The sequence below is a fragment of the Aulonocara sp. 'chitande type north' Nkhata Bay genome, linkage group LG22, assembly GCF_057382095.1.
Source record: "Aulonocara sp. 'chitande type north' Nkhata Bay isolate Kocher_YH1m ecotype deep benthic linkage group LG22, A_spYH_male_GT1.1, whole genome shotgun sequence".
Lineage (NCBI taxonomy): Eukaryota > Metazoa > Chordata > Actinopteri > Cichliformes > Cichlidae > Aulonocara > Aulonocara sp. 'chitande type north' Nkhata Bay.
In genome coordinates, this window is record NC_141364.1 from 10772244 (window position 1) to 10788537 (window position 16294).

At 40.3% G+C, this 16294-nt stretch overlaps 1 long non-coding RNA gene across 1 annotated transcript in view; it reads right to left on the reverse strand.

The window, feature by feature from the left end:
- Positions 1-1483: 1483 nt before the first annotated feature.
- LOC147303569 (uncharacterized) overlaps positions 1484-16294 on the reverse strand; it is a 97453-nt gene continuing 82642 nt past the window's right edge. The window contains exon 5 of the long non-coding RNA XR_015127041.1: positions 1484-4024. This is a non-coding gene — a long non-coding RNA (uncharacterized LOC147303569). The remainder of the gene's footprint in view (positions 4025-16294) is intronic.

Sequence of the window (16294 nt, forward strand, 5' to 3'; positions counted from 1 at the left end):
TTTATTATGCATCCACAAATAAGGACAAGACTAAAACTCAAAATTAACAAGTCATAGCAGGCAATTTCAGCTGTGATTAGGTATGACGAAAGCACAGTAAGTCGTTTCATTTCAAATGAAGCCAAAATAAGTAGTCACATTACTTCTTTAAATCTAATCATGTCACATTTTTGGATATATTTGTTTTAAATGATGGTTTTTGAAAGGTAACAAGTTATCCTTTTGGTTCGCCGAGTCTGTACTATAGTGCACAGTGTACTATAAATTCACTTCTATGACCAGTGACAATAAAAGAACGCTTGCTTTTGCTGACTTTTGTATTGCCTGGGAGCTTTGGAGATGTCACCATAGTAAAGTGAAATTCACATTACATTCAGAGTCCAGCCAGAACTTCATACATCTGATACAGAAATTCCTCTACAACATGGCGATTTAACTGTAAAATTAATATGAATGATTCATATGAATTAATAGGAATGATCAGCAAACAGTTGGCAACGAGTTAATGCTGAGTCCCTACTGCAAAGAAATGTGCAACAATACAGACTGATGCAACAAGGCGGAGCTTGTCAGCAACAAATTTTCATTATTACCACCTAGAAGTTGCGTGCTATGTATTAGCCTTTAACCATTTGCTTACCGACTCAGACTTGCTGCAATATCTTGGCAATCTGTCTGCATTTCTAAGTTAGACAGTAATTAATTTCAATAATATTTAGTTTTATTTATACAGTGCTAAATCACAACAGTAGTTGCCTCAAGGCATTTTATATTGCAAGGTAAAGATTCTACAATAGTACCAAGAAAACAGAGAGAATCCCAACAATCATATGACGCCCTATGAGCAAGCTCTTTGGCAACGGTGGGAAGGAAAAACTCACTTTTAACAGGAAGAAACCTCCAGCAGAACTAAGGTCAGGGAGGGGGCCATTGCTGCAACCGGTGGGGTAAGAGGAGGAAGACAGGTCACAGAGTGATTGATATCAGTTGAAGTTGGACCACAATTGTTTGGAGACAGGTTGTCTCACACCAGACAACCTGTGCACTCCCAGTTGCAGTTGTACATGGTTGCACAAAAGTTGAGGGAGTTGCATGCTCAACCTGTAGGCAACCAACTGATTGCAGCAACTACTTGCAATTGGTCTCAGGCACCAATAAAGTCCAATGCAATATATATGTATATATATATATATATGTGTGTGTGTGTGTGTGGATGTTGGTTCTCAGCCTTTCAGTAATCAGATACACATTTGTTTAATTCAGTGCGATGCTAAGAAATATTTCTCTCCCTTTTAGAGACCGCCTGAGTGGATTACTACTGTTTGTGGAAATGTCAGCATTTTCCATCTGTGTAGCAGTTTTAGCCATCATACCACGAATAGTTTCACAAACAGCATCACTGTTTTAACCACGTTTGCTGGGTTGCCTCTGTGGGCACTCAGCAGATTGCTTTGTCCTGTCAGGTTTTCACAAGGTTGCATTATCTTTGCATTTCACTGCAACTATAGGCATGTTGTCTGGTAGAGAGTAAATTAAAATTTCTAAAACACAGCCAAGTGCTGTCCTGAATAGTGGATAATGGATTTCAGGGTAAATTGGTTTAAAAAAAACAGAACCAGTGATATGGTTGTGAATCATGTGTTTCTATCACAAATGTAAGAAGACGTTTCACCCGTATCCTGTATTTACACACTGAAATAAGATACATACAAAGTGTTGGTGAAATGCTTCTAGCACTTTTCTTCTTCCTTCCTCCATGTTTCATCACAGCTCTGTTGAAACCTTTTCTTACATCTCTTCCTGCCCTCGGGGCTTAAGATAGACTAACATGCTTAGGAAAAGGTTCAGAGAAGAAGAAAGAACAAAACACCAAACATTGTGGTTTTTCTTACATGGATCTATACATGGAAAATGAGCAAATCATGGAAAATCAAGCATTATGTTGTTAAATACATGCAATATAATCTACTAAAGAAATAAAGCGCTGTTTTACTCTAGCACTGGGCTTTGGGAGAACGAGCAGACAAGACAGCAAAGACTCAGTGAGGACCTTGTGTGGTTTGCTAAGCAAATGTCAACCTCTGTTTCCACGGGATGCTTGACTTTTCAAACAACATCCACCACAAGTGCACATTTTTCCACCATGAAATTCCCCAGAAAGAATATTTTCCCCCTTGGTTACGTCATAGCAACACAGCCAGAATCCAGTCCATCTCTATAACAGGGTTCACATCAGATGAACATAAATGATCAAATAAATATTTAAATATTTAACTCTCTAAACAATCCTAAACAGGATCCCAAAAGCAGAATAAAATGAGCTATGTCAAAACTAAAATACATTTAATACCAAATGAAAACACTGATTTGCAAACACTGCAATCCTAAAATTGAACTTCTGATATAGAAAGGGTGAAGTATTAGTTCAGTTAGAAAAAGATATTTGCTGTTTTCTCCCTACTATGGGCATAGGCATTATAAAAACAGCACATAACACAGCATGGAAAAAGAAGTGGTGGAAATGGGTTGCAAAGGGGCTTGCAGTAGTCCAGCAACTGTGATGTTTGCTTTGAGAGTATTGGTGGAGGAGTGTAGCGAAGGTCACAAGGAACTGCTGTGTGGTTTTGTGGATCTGGAGAAATATGATAAGGAAGGACCTGTGGTACTGCATGAAGAAGTCAGGGTGGTCAAACAGCATGCAGGACCATCCAAGGTGCAGGGCATGGATGACAACAGTGAGACAGTGGCTAAGAATGACAGATGGGTTCAAGGTGGGGGTGGGATTACATCAGGGATCAGCTCTTAGACACTTCTTGTCTGCAGCAGTGATGGACAGACTGACAGATGAGATCAAGCAGGAGTCACTGGTATGGTGTTCACACATGGCACTGTGATGGGTTCTGAGAATATTAATCGCAGTATTGATCCAGAGGTATGTGCTGGAGAGAAGAGGCGTGGGTCACATTATAAATTTGTTGCTACTAGAAAAGTCAAATTTTAGATCAAAGTGGAGGTCAAAAGGTCAGACGGAGATAATATGATACCGTTTCAGTACAGTTGAGGAAGAACATTCGCACTCACCCTCATTTGCGTCATTTTAACCAGAATTCAAGTGTATTTTAGTCACTTCTGTTTTCGGTTAAGAGCGTTGGTCCTGGATCTGACTTAGCAGCAAACCATGAACACTAGAGTCAACTGACAATTTTAAGCATCAGCTTCAGTTTCAGTGACCCAAATATTAGCAGTTTTACTACATTTATTTCAGAAGACTTCAGAGCAGTCAGTACAAAGTTAATCAGTCTCGGGAGGTTGCCCTTGTTTATCTGTTTTTATCCTTCCTTATTATACTGTGGTGGATTTTATGGTAAATTTACTGTGGATGCTCTTTTTCTCTTTTTCTGTTGATCCTGCTGACCCATGTGAGGGTCAGCTCTATGTGGGCAGACGGGCTATGACGGTGCAGAGACATCAGTGGGTCCAGGAGTGGGATGAAAGAGTCCTTTGACTCTCCCACAGCTTTGGCCGCATCTTTGAATTGATCTGTCCTGGAGCATGAATCTAAGAACAAAAAGAGTCTCGCCTTTTAGTTTGCTGTCAGCTAATAACCACAAACACCAGCTGGGAAAAATAATTCTGCTTTACCCCCGAGACACCCCAATTTTGTTTACTGAAGGAACACATGAAAAACAAGCAAGTTATTAACATATCAAATGCAGTCTGAGTCGTGCTGATTTAATGAACTGCCGGCTGGATGCTAAAATAAAGGTCAAACCCGAATTAGGTCAGAACCACGATTAATGAGTCTCACTGAATAGGGCAGCAGACAGATTAAAATGTCATGTTAAACATCTCCTGTCTTTGAAGTACTTCCTCAATTATAAATCTGCCTGCTCTAATCAGAGTGATGATTCCTCCTGTTGGCCAGTAGGTGGATTCCTTCTCCCATTTTTCAAAGCGATCCTTACTTGTAGTTTTCCATAAGAGGGCTGCTGGGTTTTTTTTCTCCTTTTTCCAACAAAGACGTCTGGAAAACAAAATGACATAAGGTTAGTGGGTTACAAGGCCATTGAATTACTGTGTTTGGCTTTTTTCTGGGACGTGACTCATGACTGACTGCTATTGTCATATTCTCACACATGTGTTATTGCATACTGTTGAAGTGTCACTCTGTGCTTTTGAAAAGTGAGGACATGTGAGCCCCCTTTCACACAAGCGGGGGATTTTTTCCTTTGGGGTGGGGGCAACATGAGATGTCACCGTATCCTTCACAGATCCATTCAGTCAGCTTGAGGTTCTGTGAGGACCTGCAGTATTTTGGACCTGTTTCTTTTACCTAACATATATATGAAGGCTATTGTGCTCATTTCTGCCTCTGTGTAACTCGATCTGCCAGGTGAGATATCGTCCCCCGTGAACCCATTTATCCGCCGGCGCTGCGGTCTTTCTGTCATCCCTTCTCTCGGCGTGCTTGTCTTCTAGCGTTTCTGCCCTCCGCCCCCCTTCAGGCAGATGGTCGTGGCCTCAGGTGAGTCATCTGGAAAAGCCCCCTCATCTGGCTAACATCCCTGTCACAGTGAGGACATTAACTGGAAGCAACCGGCTGTGTGATGAGTCAAAATGTAGCTGACTTACTATTAGACATGCAATCGCTTTCCTGGAAGTGAAAGCACCTGAGCAAGAAATTGCCTCAACCTCATTAACCCAAGATGATGGTGAATATTTTTACCTGTTCCTGTACAGGTTACCCTCTCCCCTCCAAGGAATTCAAGCCCTTTGACAAATTCTGATTTTAATTTCATTATGAGGTCAGCTACAGTAGTCTCTAAGTACTTTGTAGCTATATTGTGATTGTTTTTTGTTTTTTTTGTTTTTTTCATAACGACAGGTAAATTAACCTGTTGTAAAAGTAGTCTTACAGCCACCTCCAGGGCTGAAAATCAGACCCACTTGAGGGAGGCTTCAAAAGCTAATCAGTCTCCAGAGACTCTCGGGAATAAGCATGTTTGCAGCTTAGTACAAAAACTGGTTTTAGTTCACTCCTCACAACAAATGTAAGACACTGAATTTTTAAAAATAACTCCTTTTAACTGAACGGTGTTCCTCATTCTCTGCTAGGCTTCAAATTAACTACTCTAATTCAAGTTACCGAACGGGACTATCAGTGTTATTGGAGCCTTTTCAAACATTTTTATAGAAACTAAACGATAAATGAGGCTTTCTGTATGGTACCAGTATTATAAATTTAACAGGTATCTGCTAATAAATAAATGCAGTTTGCTAATTAAGCTTGTTAGTATCAGCTTGTAACTCAGTCACTCAGAAAGAACCGACATTATGCCTATGGCTCTAAAATAGTCTGAAACCATCAACCACAGTCTATATTTCCTATACCTACAATCATCAGTATAAATAGGACACTACTCACATTATTTCGAAATTCAAGTTGACATCCAGAAATATAAAAGTTTTTTTTTCCTACATGACAATTATTTTTATATTGTTCCTATGATAAGTTGTTAGTTTGAACACTCTATTTAAACTATGTTCTAGATTAAACTAGTTAATAGTTTAACTCATTTCAATAAGTAGTCTAAATTAATTGAACTTTAATGGTGTTCATAGTGAATTTTGCCACCTTTAGGCAAATCCAGGCTAGCTGGTTCCCATCTGTCATGCTAAGCTAACCATTGCTGGGTGCAACGTTACCTTAATACTCGCTGCACAGATATTGATAAGGTTTCAGTCTTTCATTCTCTTAGTAAGAAAGCACAGCATACCTTATCTGTCTTTATCTCATTGAATCTATTTAGACCGGTTAGGGCCAGTCTGTGGTTTCAGTGCAGAGACCCACATGATGAAAATGTCATCATTTGTATTTCCAACTATGTATTTTTGACTGATTGAGACGTTATCTCATCCTGTTGTGATGTTTACTGCTCAGTATGGAGTTTTTGTACTAATTCAGCGCTTATCTTAGATAAGGCTGACGCAACTCTGTGACCTTAATCTGACCTGAGGTCAGACAAGGAAGATGTCACACAGAGGCCACTGGGACCCTTTGACCTTTGCAATCACATGGCGAGACATGTGTTACACAGCAACATCTTTCACATGAACTGAACACAGACTCTTCAACCGAAGGCTGTAAATAAAAGATGGAAATAGCCACCATGATGTCACCAGTTCGATTCAATTTAGTTTTATTTATTTAGTACAGCATGACAGCAGTCCCCTAAAGGCACTTTATATTGCAATGTAAAAACCCTACAATAGCTAAAAAAGACAACAACAATCAAAAAACCCTTCAGAGCAACTACTTGGTGACAGTGGGAAGGAAAAACTCCTTTTTAACAGGAAGAAACCTCCAGCAGAACCAGACTTGGAAGCAGCAATCACCTGCTGTGACCGACGGGGGTCAGTTGGTCAGTGAAGTCCAGTTTTGAAGCCTGAAGTTTAGAAATCAGAACTGACTATATTTGGATCTAATGTTACCTGATGCTAAAATTCTTCGAGAACAGCAGCACCTAGCATTTAGTGAAAAAATGCAGGTCTCTAAAAAGCAAAACTTTCCACCCTTTCCGTGCGTGGGGCGCTAACGCGTTAACGAGCTAACTGCGCTAACGTGTTGACACCGCTCAGCCCCACACACGGGCGGTCCGCGCTAACTCGCTAATGAAGATTTGCCTCGTTAATGGGGTTATGGCGTTAACGTCATTTTAACAAGATTAACACTGACAGCTCTACTATAAAGACTAAAACAATGGACGATGTGGCCCTTCTGGAAACCTTCATCTCACACTGGGCTGCCCAGTGTGAAGCCGCTGGGATGAGATTAGGCACCTCCAAGTCTGAGCCTAAAGTTCTCAGCTGGAAAAGGTTGCAGTGGAGTCTCCAGGTTGGGGATGAGTTGCTCCCCCAAGTGTAGGAGTTTGAGAGTCTTGTACATGAGTCGGATGAGAAGGGAGATAAACAAAGTGACTGGTGCAGTGTTGGCAGTGATGCAGATGCTCTACTGGTCTGTTGTGGTGAATAGAGAAGAGAATGAAGGCAAAGCTGGTAAATCTGTGGTTCTTTATCACTTTATAAAATGTAAGTCTTTTCAAGCACCTTCTGTATATCTCAGATGGCTACTAACAACACAAAGCTGATAAGGTACTTCAACTGTAGCATTTGTATCTTTAAAAAATCCTCAAAGGCCCAAACTGGGACCACTGCGGTTGTAATACACTGACAGAAACCCCAAAGAAAACTCATTTGACCTACAAAACCAACACACTGATAAATTAACTCATCTCCAACCACAAGTATTTAAAGGTAGAATATGTGTTGGAAAGCTGTTTCTGGATCTGGCATATACACTATGTGTCTGTTTGATTGATAGCCAGCAGTACCAACACTAATCCACCCAAAAGTTCAGACACAAACACTGAAACTCTATTGTTCAGAACCGCACTGGTGCACAAACGTGAAGTCAAACAGAGTTCACCGGGGCAGGCTCTCTGACTCCCTTTGTAGTGAGAACAAGGAGCTCCCACAGGATCACAAGCAGGGTTATTGTAGCTCACCTTTGATGGCTCTCTGGAGGCAGGTGTTCACAATCGCAGTTTAAACAACCGCCCCGTTTGAAGTGGCACGAGTTGAATCAGGGAACGAACGAGGGTTTGATCTCCCCTTGGCTCTACATGAAAATAGCTGCACCTGAGAGAGCCCGCGCTTGACCACAACCAACGGCTACACCTGCATCAGAGAAAATCTTCCCCCGAGGATGCAGCTGACTTCATCCCGTCTGTGATTTTTCTCCCTATAAAAACTAAATAAAAGGTCTCATAAAATTGTGATGCCGTTTTTAGCGCTCTTATCCTTTAAATGAGCCGTTTCTGTTTGCTTATTGTTTTCAGTTTCCTTCGAGTCCTGGGAAACAACAAAAAGACATAACTGATTAACAGCTGCGTATTAGAAGAGGAAATTTATTGCAGCGAGCGGTTGACCTCATGGTTTACTGTGTGTGATTAGAGGGATCTTCTCCCTTTGAAGGTTTACATCAAATAAGCGTTGAGTGACCAGTGATGAGGCGGTTCAGCTGTGGGAATCTGGGATCCTCACTGCTTCCTTCAGGCAGTGCAGTTCTGATGAAAGACGCCCGAATCTTCACTACTGGCAAGAAATGTTAGGCAAAAAAAAAAAAAAGTGGAGCAGAGGGTGAGTCATTACAGAGGACGAGCTGCTTCATGCCGCGCACGTGGGCGGATCTGGCCTCTCATTGAGAAAACGCTCCCTCGGGGCACAGACTTTCTGTTTTGGTCAATGTCAAAACAGGGAGTTAATCACTCACTGCAAGAGTGTAATTTTCTTGTCCTCATTAATAACTTTTTACTTTGATGTGTTTCTATATTGCAAAAAGAACAACAACGCAGCATTTTTGTGGTGGTGAAAAGTGTTTGAGTGTAAGTTAAAAATAACTGAATGGAGACCAAAAAGAGCATTTAATATAAGCTTTAATAAATGTAGGCGGCAATTAGGTTTGCCCACTTAACATTTTCTATCCATCCATATCTGTTCCCGTTTGTGTTGCTTTATGGGTTTTCCATATAAGGTGCTGGGCAAAAGTCTTGAGCCACCCCTCATATCTATATTTTCTTGGAAATTGGGAAATAGCTGCAGCGATGTATTGAAACGTGTGCAAACGTGCATACATGGAAATACAGTATATAAGGCAAAAACAGAGTTTTCACAGTTTAACAAGCTTGAAAGTCATTATGAAGATTCTCCACCCATACCACAGGGATGGCCCGTCCCTATGACAGTATTCAGAACCAACAGTATAAAAACAAAAAACCTTGAATCTGAGTGTTTGAAGCCATCTTCTAGCCTGAGCTTTTGCCTGATAGGGAGTTCACAACCCTGACCTCATTGCTTGAAACTCTGGCCTTGTTAATTATGAGCAATCCAACCGTGTACCAGTATAAATATAATGGAAAATAAGGCAAAGCACAATAGGGCCCTGTGACATCTGCAGCTATACAACACTTGCACAGAGACACAAACATAAATGACAACATATAATTAATTTAAAATATTCACGATTATCCTGCTTTATAAACTTTGTTAAATGTTGACTTCTTCCTTTGGTTTTATGGTGCAGGGGTGATCTGGCTGAAGCTGGCGTGTTTAATCATTTGGATTTATTTTCAGCTCAATCAAAGAAGCTTAACTGACTGATGAGTTTGTTTTTTTATTATTGGATCATTTCTTAGTGTTTATTCCCAGTGTTTCATCGGCCTGCATGTAAGTGTTTACTTACTACGCCGTGCTGGCATAACAACTCGTGTTTAGTTCTGTTAAATTAGCCTTTTGTGGGTCCAAAGAATCATTTTGGTTTTTGCAATGTCTTTTTTTCACTTCGGGGTAAAATAAAAGACATTTTCTTTAGAAACTACACTGAGTTCCTTGTGCACATCCAGCTCGGCCCCTTACGGCTCCCCTTTAATGGTTTACTTCACCCAACACTCAAACTACTGTGTCTCTAAACCTGTAATCATCTACCAAAGAATTTTGTGTTTGACAGAAAACTGGAGCACGGCCAGTTTTGCTAGAGGTACAAATGGTGAGCTCGAAGGCCTCGTGCTGCTCACAGCACTCTTAAGTATCTGCGCTTGTCTAGTGTGTATTGAGTCTATACGGTTGATAAGAGTGACACATTGTTAGCCTGAGATACGCTAACAGATATACTGAGGTATTTGTCCTCTAAAACACACTCATCTCCTGTCTGAGGCCTCCTCAACAAAACATGAGGGTTCTTATCTCAGTGGAGGTCTTTGTTGGTAACCCCAAAGCTTTTTGTCTCAAACTGTATGTACGTATACTCAGTGGAAACTATAAATACCTCTCAGTCATTTGTAGAATGGTTGAATACTGCTGCTGTTTAGCGACACAGGCTGCTGCATTTCATAGCTTACCTGGACCTTTAAAAGGAGCTGTGATGGAAAGAGGCCAGACAGGCTGCAGCGTGATCTACACAGCAGGTTTATGCAGGTCACTGTGTCTCACTCATCCTGCAGCAGGATCTGTAAGGCTAGATCCCAGACACTGATAGGACTACTGGGACGGGATGGTTTTGGCTGCTCCGCTGAGTAAAAACGCGTCGGGAACATTTATACTTCTGGAAAGTTCGGTGTTAAGCTTGTCTGTATCACCCACATACCGCTGGCATCCTTTTCCCCGACTCTCCAGACGAGTTATAGAGGCCCTGGGATGAATATAGGCCTCCTGGGGGGAGTTAAGTTATTATAAGTGAAGTTTCAGATTTTGGCTGTTCCTCTGTATGAATCCACTGCTGCACGGTGAAGTTTACAACATGGGGATGAAACATGCTGCATTTGTGTTTCTTTTCTGTTGTAGGTTAGCTTTTATTCCGAATTTCTAAACTGCCATCTACTCTGACACTGACGCATCTCAACAAATGCTCTCTGTTGGTGAAATGCTCCTGACTGTGAGACTCTTGATCTTTCCAATGACACCATCACACTGTTGACTGTATTGCCATGAAATTTAGCACATTAATGATTCACAGAGAGTTTATCTTTGGCTTTTGTAGTCATCTTTTTGTTTTTAAAGTGAAATATTGGACTGATTGCCATTTATTTTGTTACACACATTTCTGTCCCACTCACAAGGAATCGTATTAAGTTTGGGAATCTCTCAGTACTCTTTGTACTTCCATTATTAAATCAAGATTACATTCAAAGCTGTTTGTCTCAGGTGCTTTTTTCTATTTAGTGTTAAATAATAAAATATAGCATGCTAAGTCACAGCCTCAACTCCACTCAAGTCAAGAACAGATCCCTGCTCCACCCATTTTTCAGGAAGCTAAGAGTCAGCTGTAATGATCGGTTCCAAGTTGTTATAATTTTTGTCAAAGTTGCTTTTAAATCACTTTAAGATTGTTTTGTTTCAGGGAGAAATTCATCCTTTACATTCTTCATGTTTAGCCAGTTATCCCAGTAATGCATATTCTGAAATAAGTGTCCAAGGTTTCGCAACTGTGGTGCCACCAACAAGTCGAGACAGCAGCTAAATCACAGTTGTTGTTAACTGCTGTGTCTGGCTTGGATTATTGCCTCACTTTACCGTTACTCTTTTTTTCCCTTTAGTTTCCTTTTAACTCACTTTTTACTTCCACTTTCATTTGCTGTTGAAGTTTAGGAAAAGGTCGTGGTTTGGTTGCATGCTGAAAAATGCAACCTAATCTGACTCACTGTATGCAGATGAAGCCAAGAGGTCATGTTAAAGCATTGATTCCAAAGGACACATTGTTGGTTTCTCTGTGATGCCACCAAATTCTCCCAAAACTGCAGCGCTCGATGCCCTTGGAGGGAGAATAGGTGGAAATGGTAACGTTCCAATAATAATAATTAAAGAAGTTTAAATTCACCACAAGTGGAACTTGGAAGCTCTATTTGGTAAATAATGTACTTGGTGATTGTTTTAGCATTTAGCCCAAAACCAAGTACAACAGTGTGTTGTGCAGCCTCACAGAGCAGCTTATGTGTTTCTGGAAGTTTGTTTTTACATATTTCAAATTGAAGTCAATAAAATAATTCATTTTCCAGTTTAGTTATACACTCACAAAGAAAATCAAACAATAAAGAAAACAGATTATGAATTTAAAAAAACATGGAAAGGATTTCCATTTGATTAAATGTCTTTCTTTCAGTATGAACCACTTGGCGTTGCATTTACATAAAGGTGGACCCAATAGTAGAAAGTTTGTTGGACCAAGACATTGCAAATTTGGACACCCTCTTTAAAAAGAGCTGACACAGAACCGGAGTGAATCAGCGGGCCCTTCAGTTAGTTCCATCTACTGTTCACTGAAGCCTCATCACAAATGGCCTCAGTGGAAGGGTGGCTGTCACGATGATGTTCTTAAGTAAGGGAAACGTGCAGGGTGAGGTATTCCAAATTACACAAGAACTGGACTGAAAATCAGTGGCAGCAGGTTTCATGGAGTGATGAATTCAAATTTTAAATTTTTATTTCAAATTGCAGTCAATATGTACAGAGGACCTCAGGAGAGCGCTACAACAGTGTTTGTCATCCGTTTGGGGCTGCATTTCAGCCGGTGGTGTTGGAGATTTTGTCAGAAATATAGTGTGAGATTTTGATCCACTTTGCAATACCATCTGGACAACATCTGATTGGCAGTAGCTTCAGTTTCCAGCATGATAATGATCCCAAACACAGTGCCAGTGGACTAAAAGCATGCCTGGATAGAAAAACGCACAGTGGAACACCATCAGTCATGGACTGTCCTTCCCAGAGCCCGGACCTCGGCTTTATTAAAGCAGTGTGGGATCATCTTGACAAAGAACAGAAGAAAAGAACAGAAGGTCCTTCAAGAAGAACTTTCCCTGAAGAATACTTAAAGAATTTACCAGAATGTTTCCCTGAGAGAGTTCATGCTGTGATGAAGGTTAAAGGTGGTCATACCGGCTGGTCAAACCGTCTGTTTGCAAGGATCAGAAGAAAGTTGGCTTAAAACAAATGGATTTAAGGCTAGATCCACATGCACAAAATTATTTTTTAAAACAAAGAGTTTTGCTTCATTTTTGGAAAAATCTCTCGGTCAATGTGAAAATGCAAGAAACAGTGTCAAGAGCTTCACAAAGCAACAGGTGTTGATACATATTGTCCTCCCCTCACCCTTAATGGGTCGCAGCAGATTGCTGCCCCTCCTTGAGCCTGGTTCTGCTCAAAGAGGTTTCTTCCTGTTAAAAGGGAGTTTTTCTTTCCTACTGTCACCATGTTCTTGCTCACAGAGGACCCTCTGATAGTTAGGCCTTACAAATCACGACCGTTGTTGGGATTTGTCACCATAGAAAACGAACAGAATTGAATAAACCCTAAGTATACAGAAATTTTGGCCAATCAGAAGACTGCAAACAAGAACACAGTGCCCGAAAAGCTGCTCCGAAGTACGCGTGGAGAAATGGCTTGTTTTAGACAAAGGATTAGCTGAGACGCTACAACCAAGGTCCGTTTAAAAAGACGGATTTTAAAATGTGAATCAGGCAAAGTAACTCTAGTGCAGAATAAAAATATAATATATAAAACCTAGGAATGAGCATAACAGGTCGAAATTAAGAATCCCACAGCTGTAGCTGTTTTTAAGACCTTTATCACATTGTGAAGTTTGAGTTATCTGAGTCTGCAGAGCTCCAAATGTTTTGAAATATGTTATACATAAAGGCGAAAGACTTCATAACGTTCATAAGTGCTAGCTCGGCTGGTTAGCATGCAAACATTTCCTAATTAGGAATGGTCAAAAACACAGAAACAAAAGTGTGCAACAGTAAAAGTCCAAAGACCAGGAAAGTTATTCAAGTCTATCCTGTGCAGATGAATACCCCGCTGTATGTATGGATGCAAACCCAGCCACACTGATGCACTTCTGGTGTATTTAAGAAGTGAAACCACCTATACTGTCACTTATTTGTAACCAGAGAATAAATTGGGATGTAAACATTTGGACAAACAGTGCAGTCTGACTCACTTTTAAAACCATCTACACTGGTTCAACCCACCCTTTAACCAATCATTTTCTATGCATCGTAATGACACATTTGTCATATGTTTTCTGTTTGTACATGGATCCTTTTGAAATATGTGTATATAGGTATTTTGTCTTTTAAGATTTCGCTGATGTTTTAAAGAAAGGCTGGTACACAACGTTAAATTACAGAGATCATCAGTCCTGTATAACACAACAAAGAAAACATGTCTCATTCACATAAGATAAAACGGGCCCCAGCATCATTATTCTAGCCTATGTAAGAAAAATCCATCTGGTCAATAGTATATAGAGAGATAACTCAACTCATCCTCTTGATAAATACTACCAGCGTGTTTGCTTATATCATCTACACGTTGATAAATGAACAGGGTTTGTCTTAAAGTACAGCACGTATTTCGGTGCTTTGTCAGCAGTCTGGGAAGATACTGTTTTACACTTTAAGCTCAACGTCAACTCTTGATAAAAGCCTTAAAAAACATAGTTGTCGGCTGTCTCGCTGTCTCAGAGATCATGTCTTCACTGATAAGACTGTCAGAGAGAAAAAAAACTCACAGACAACGTTGACGCTGCCTTTTCCAGCAAGAGGAGGAACCACAGTACTCACTGTGGGTGTACATATGATCTACTCTGAGTAAAATGTGTATGACTCCATGCAAATATTTAGACTCAGCTACACAGTAACTTTCCCCCGAATTCATTAAGTCATAAAACCAGGGGTGAATCATTCTTACATTAAGCACCGGCAAGACTAAACAAAATTTACAGAGCTCAGAGGGCTGATGCAATCGGTGGACGCCTGAGCTATTTCTGTTTCACTTTGTGCTCTCCTCATTCCCAAACACCACGTGGAGGCAACTGACTGCTTCTGCTGACCATTTATACACTTTAAGCCCATAAAATAAGGCCTGTTAAAAAAACAACTTGACTTTATATATATGGCTTCTGCCCCCAAAACAGCGAATGTCCAGTCCAATTTTCACAACTGGGTCTGACCTGATTCAATTAAAATACTACCAATAGATTTTTATGACGTCTATGAAGCAAAAACAGAAGAGAACAGCTGTAAAGTTTGCATGCTAAAGTGACAAACACATAGAGCGGTCATAAGTTATAAAAAATGGAAGAATTCAAATGGTGGGATATCAAAGTTCAGTGTAACATTAACACTGAACTTTAAAAAAAACAAGAACCTTTTATTGGAGCGACTAGCATTAGGGCCAAAAAACCCTTACAATCAGCCCTCTGCCACTGGATCTATTGGTTTTTCAGTCAAGATGCATTCAGTCAAGTCAGTCGGTGGAACAGCACAAAGGTCTGCCATGTTAGCCAAACGACTGTGTGATTCGTCATTTTAAATGGATTTCTTTTTATGAAGCAGAGAAGCACTGTGTTTTAAAATATAACAAAAATTTTAAAGAGTAGTTACATAGTTAACGTCTTACAAAGAGGAATGCTGAGGACATTAGGATTAATTCCAGCATTATAATGTGGCAAAAGTCTGCTAATATGTTACAGAATCAATCAATATTACCCTGTTATTATGGGGATACTACCATAAGTTAGTATGTAAAAGTTCAAATATATAGATTTATTTACAGCAGGTTAATATGTTCTCATAAATATATATATGTTGCTAATAGGCATATGTTTGTTTCCACAATGTCCCCCCAGTTTCTGGCCTGTTGTTACTCAATTAAATACATTTAAGTGTAATATTATTCAGCTGTTGATACAAGATAAATACTTGAATGTTACTGATATTACTTTGTAGTTAAGTGTCAAGGCTAAAAGGCTGGTATGTGGGAGTGGACCCAAAACAGACTCAATGGACACACGAGTAATGAATTTAACAAGCTTTACAGAGAAGGGGTGGGAAAACCACAGAGTCCAAGCAGAATGTCACCCAGATCGTGACATTAGGTCAGGGGTGTCAAACTCCAGGCCTCAAGGGCCTGTATCCTGCAGGTTTTAGATGTGTGCTTGATCCAACACGGCTGGTGTAAATGGCTTGATGACCTCCTCAACATGCCTGGAAGTTCTCCAGAGGCCTGGTAATGAACTAATCATTTGATTCAGGTGTGTTGACCCAGGGTGAAATCTAAAACCTGCAGGACACCGGCCCTCGAGGCCTGGACTTGGACACCCCTGCATTAGGTGGTAATAACAAGCTATTTTCATACTTTCTTGTTGCCTTGTTTTCAACTTATTTCTCCATGATTACCACAATGTTACTGAGCTGTAAGAGAAAATGCAACAATGCCGTGCCTACAGATAAAAGTGATACACAGCCACAAGGAAATGTGCTTTTTTTATGATTTAATCAACAAATACATCAACAGATTGAAAACGTAAGTATAGCATTGGCATCAGGAGCTAATCTTGTCCCTTTTAATTACTTAAGAAGTAACTTCTTGTAGGTGTTATGCATGACTGTCGACTCGTTTGCTGAAATTTCTGATCATTCTGCCATGTAAAATCCTTTCAACTGGAAGCTGTGAAGGTTTCCTTTCATGTACAGCCAGTTTCAAATCCTCCCCACAACATTTCAATATGAGTCAAATCCTCCGTTTCCCCCTTTCCGAGCCATCCCTTGGTGGTTTTTCTGCTGTGCTTGAGATCATTACCCAGCTCCTCGGAAACTGACAACTGTTTGCTTTAAGAGTCAGATGAAAACAGACAGGCTGGAAGTGAAATATTTCTGTGAATGATTAAATTTTCCGT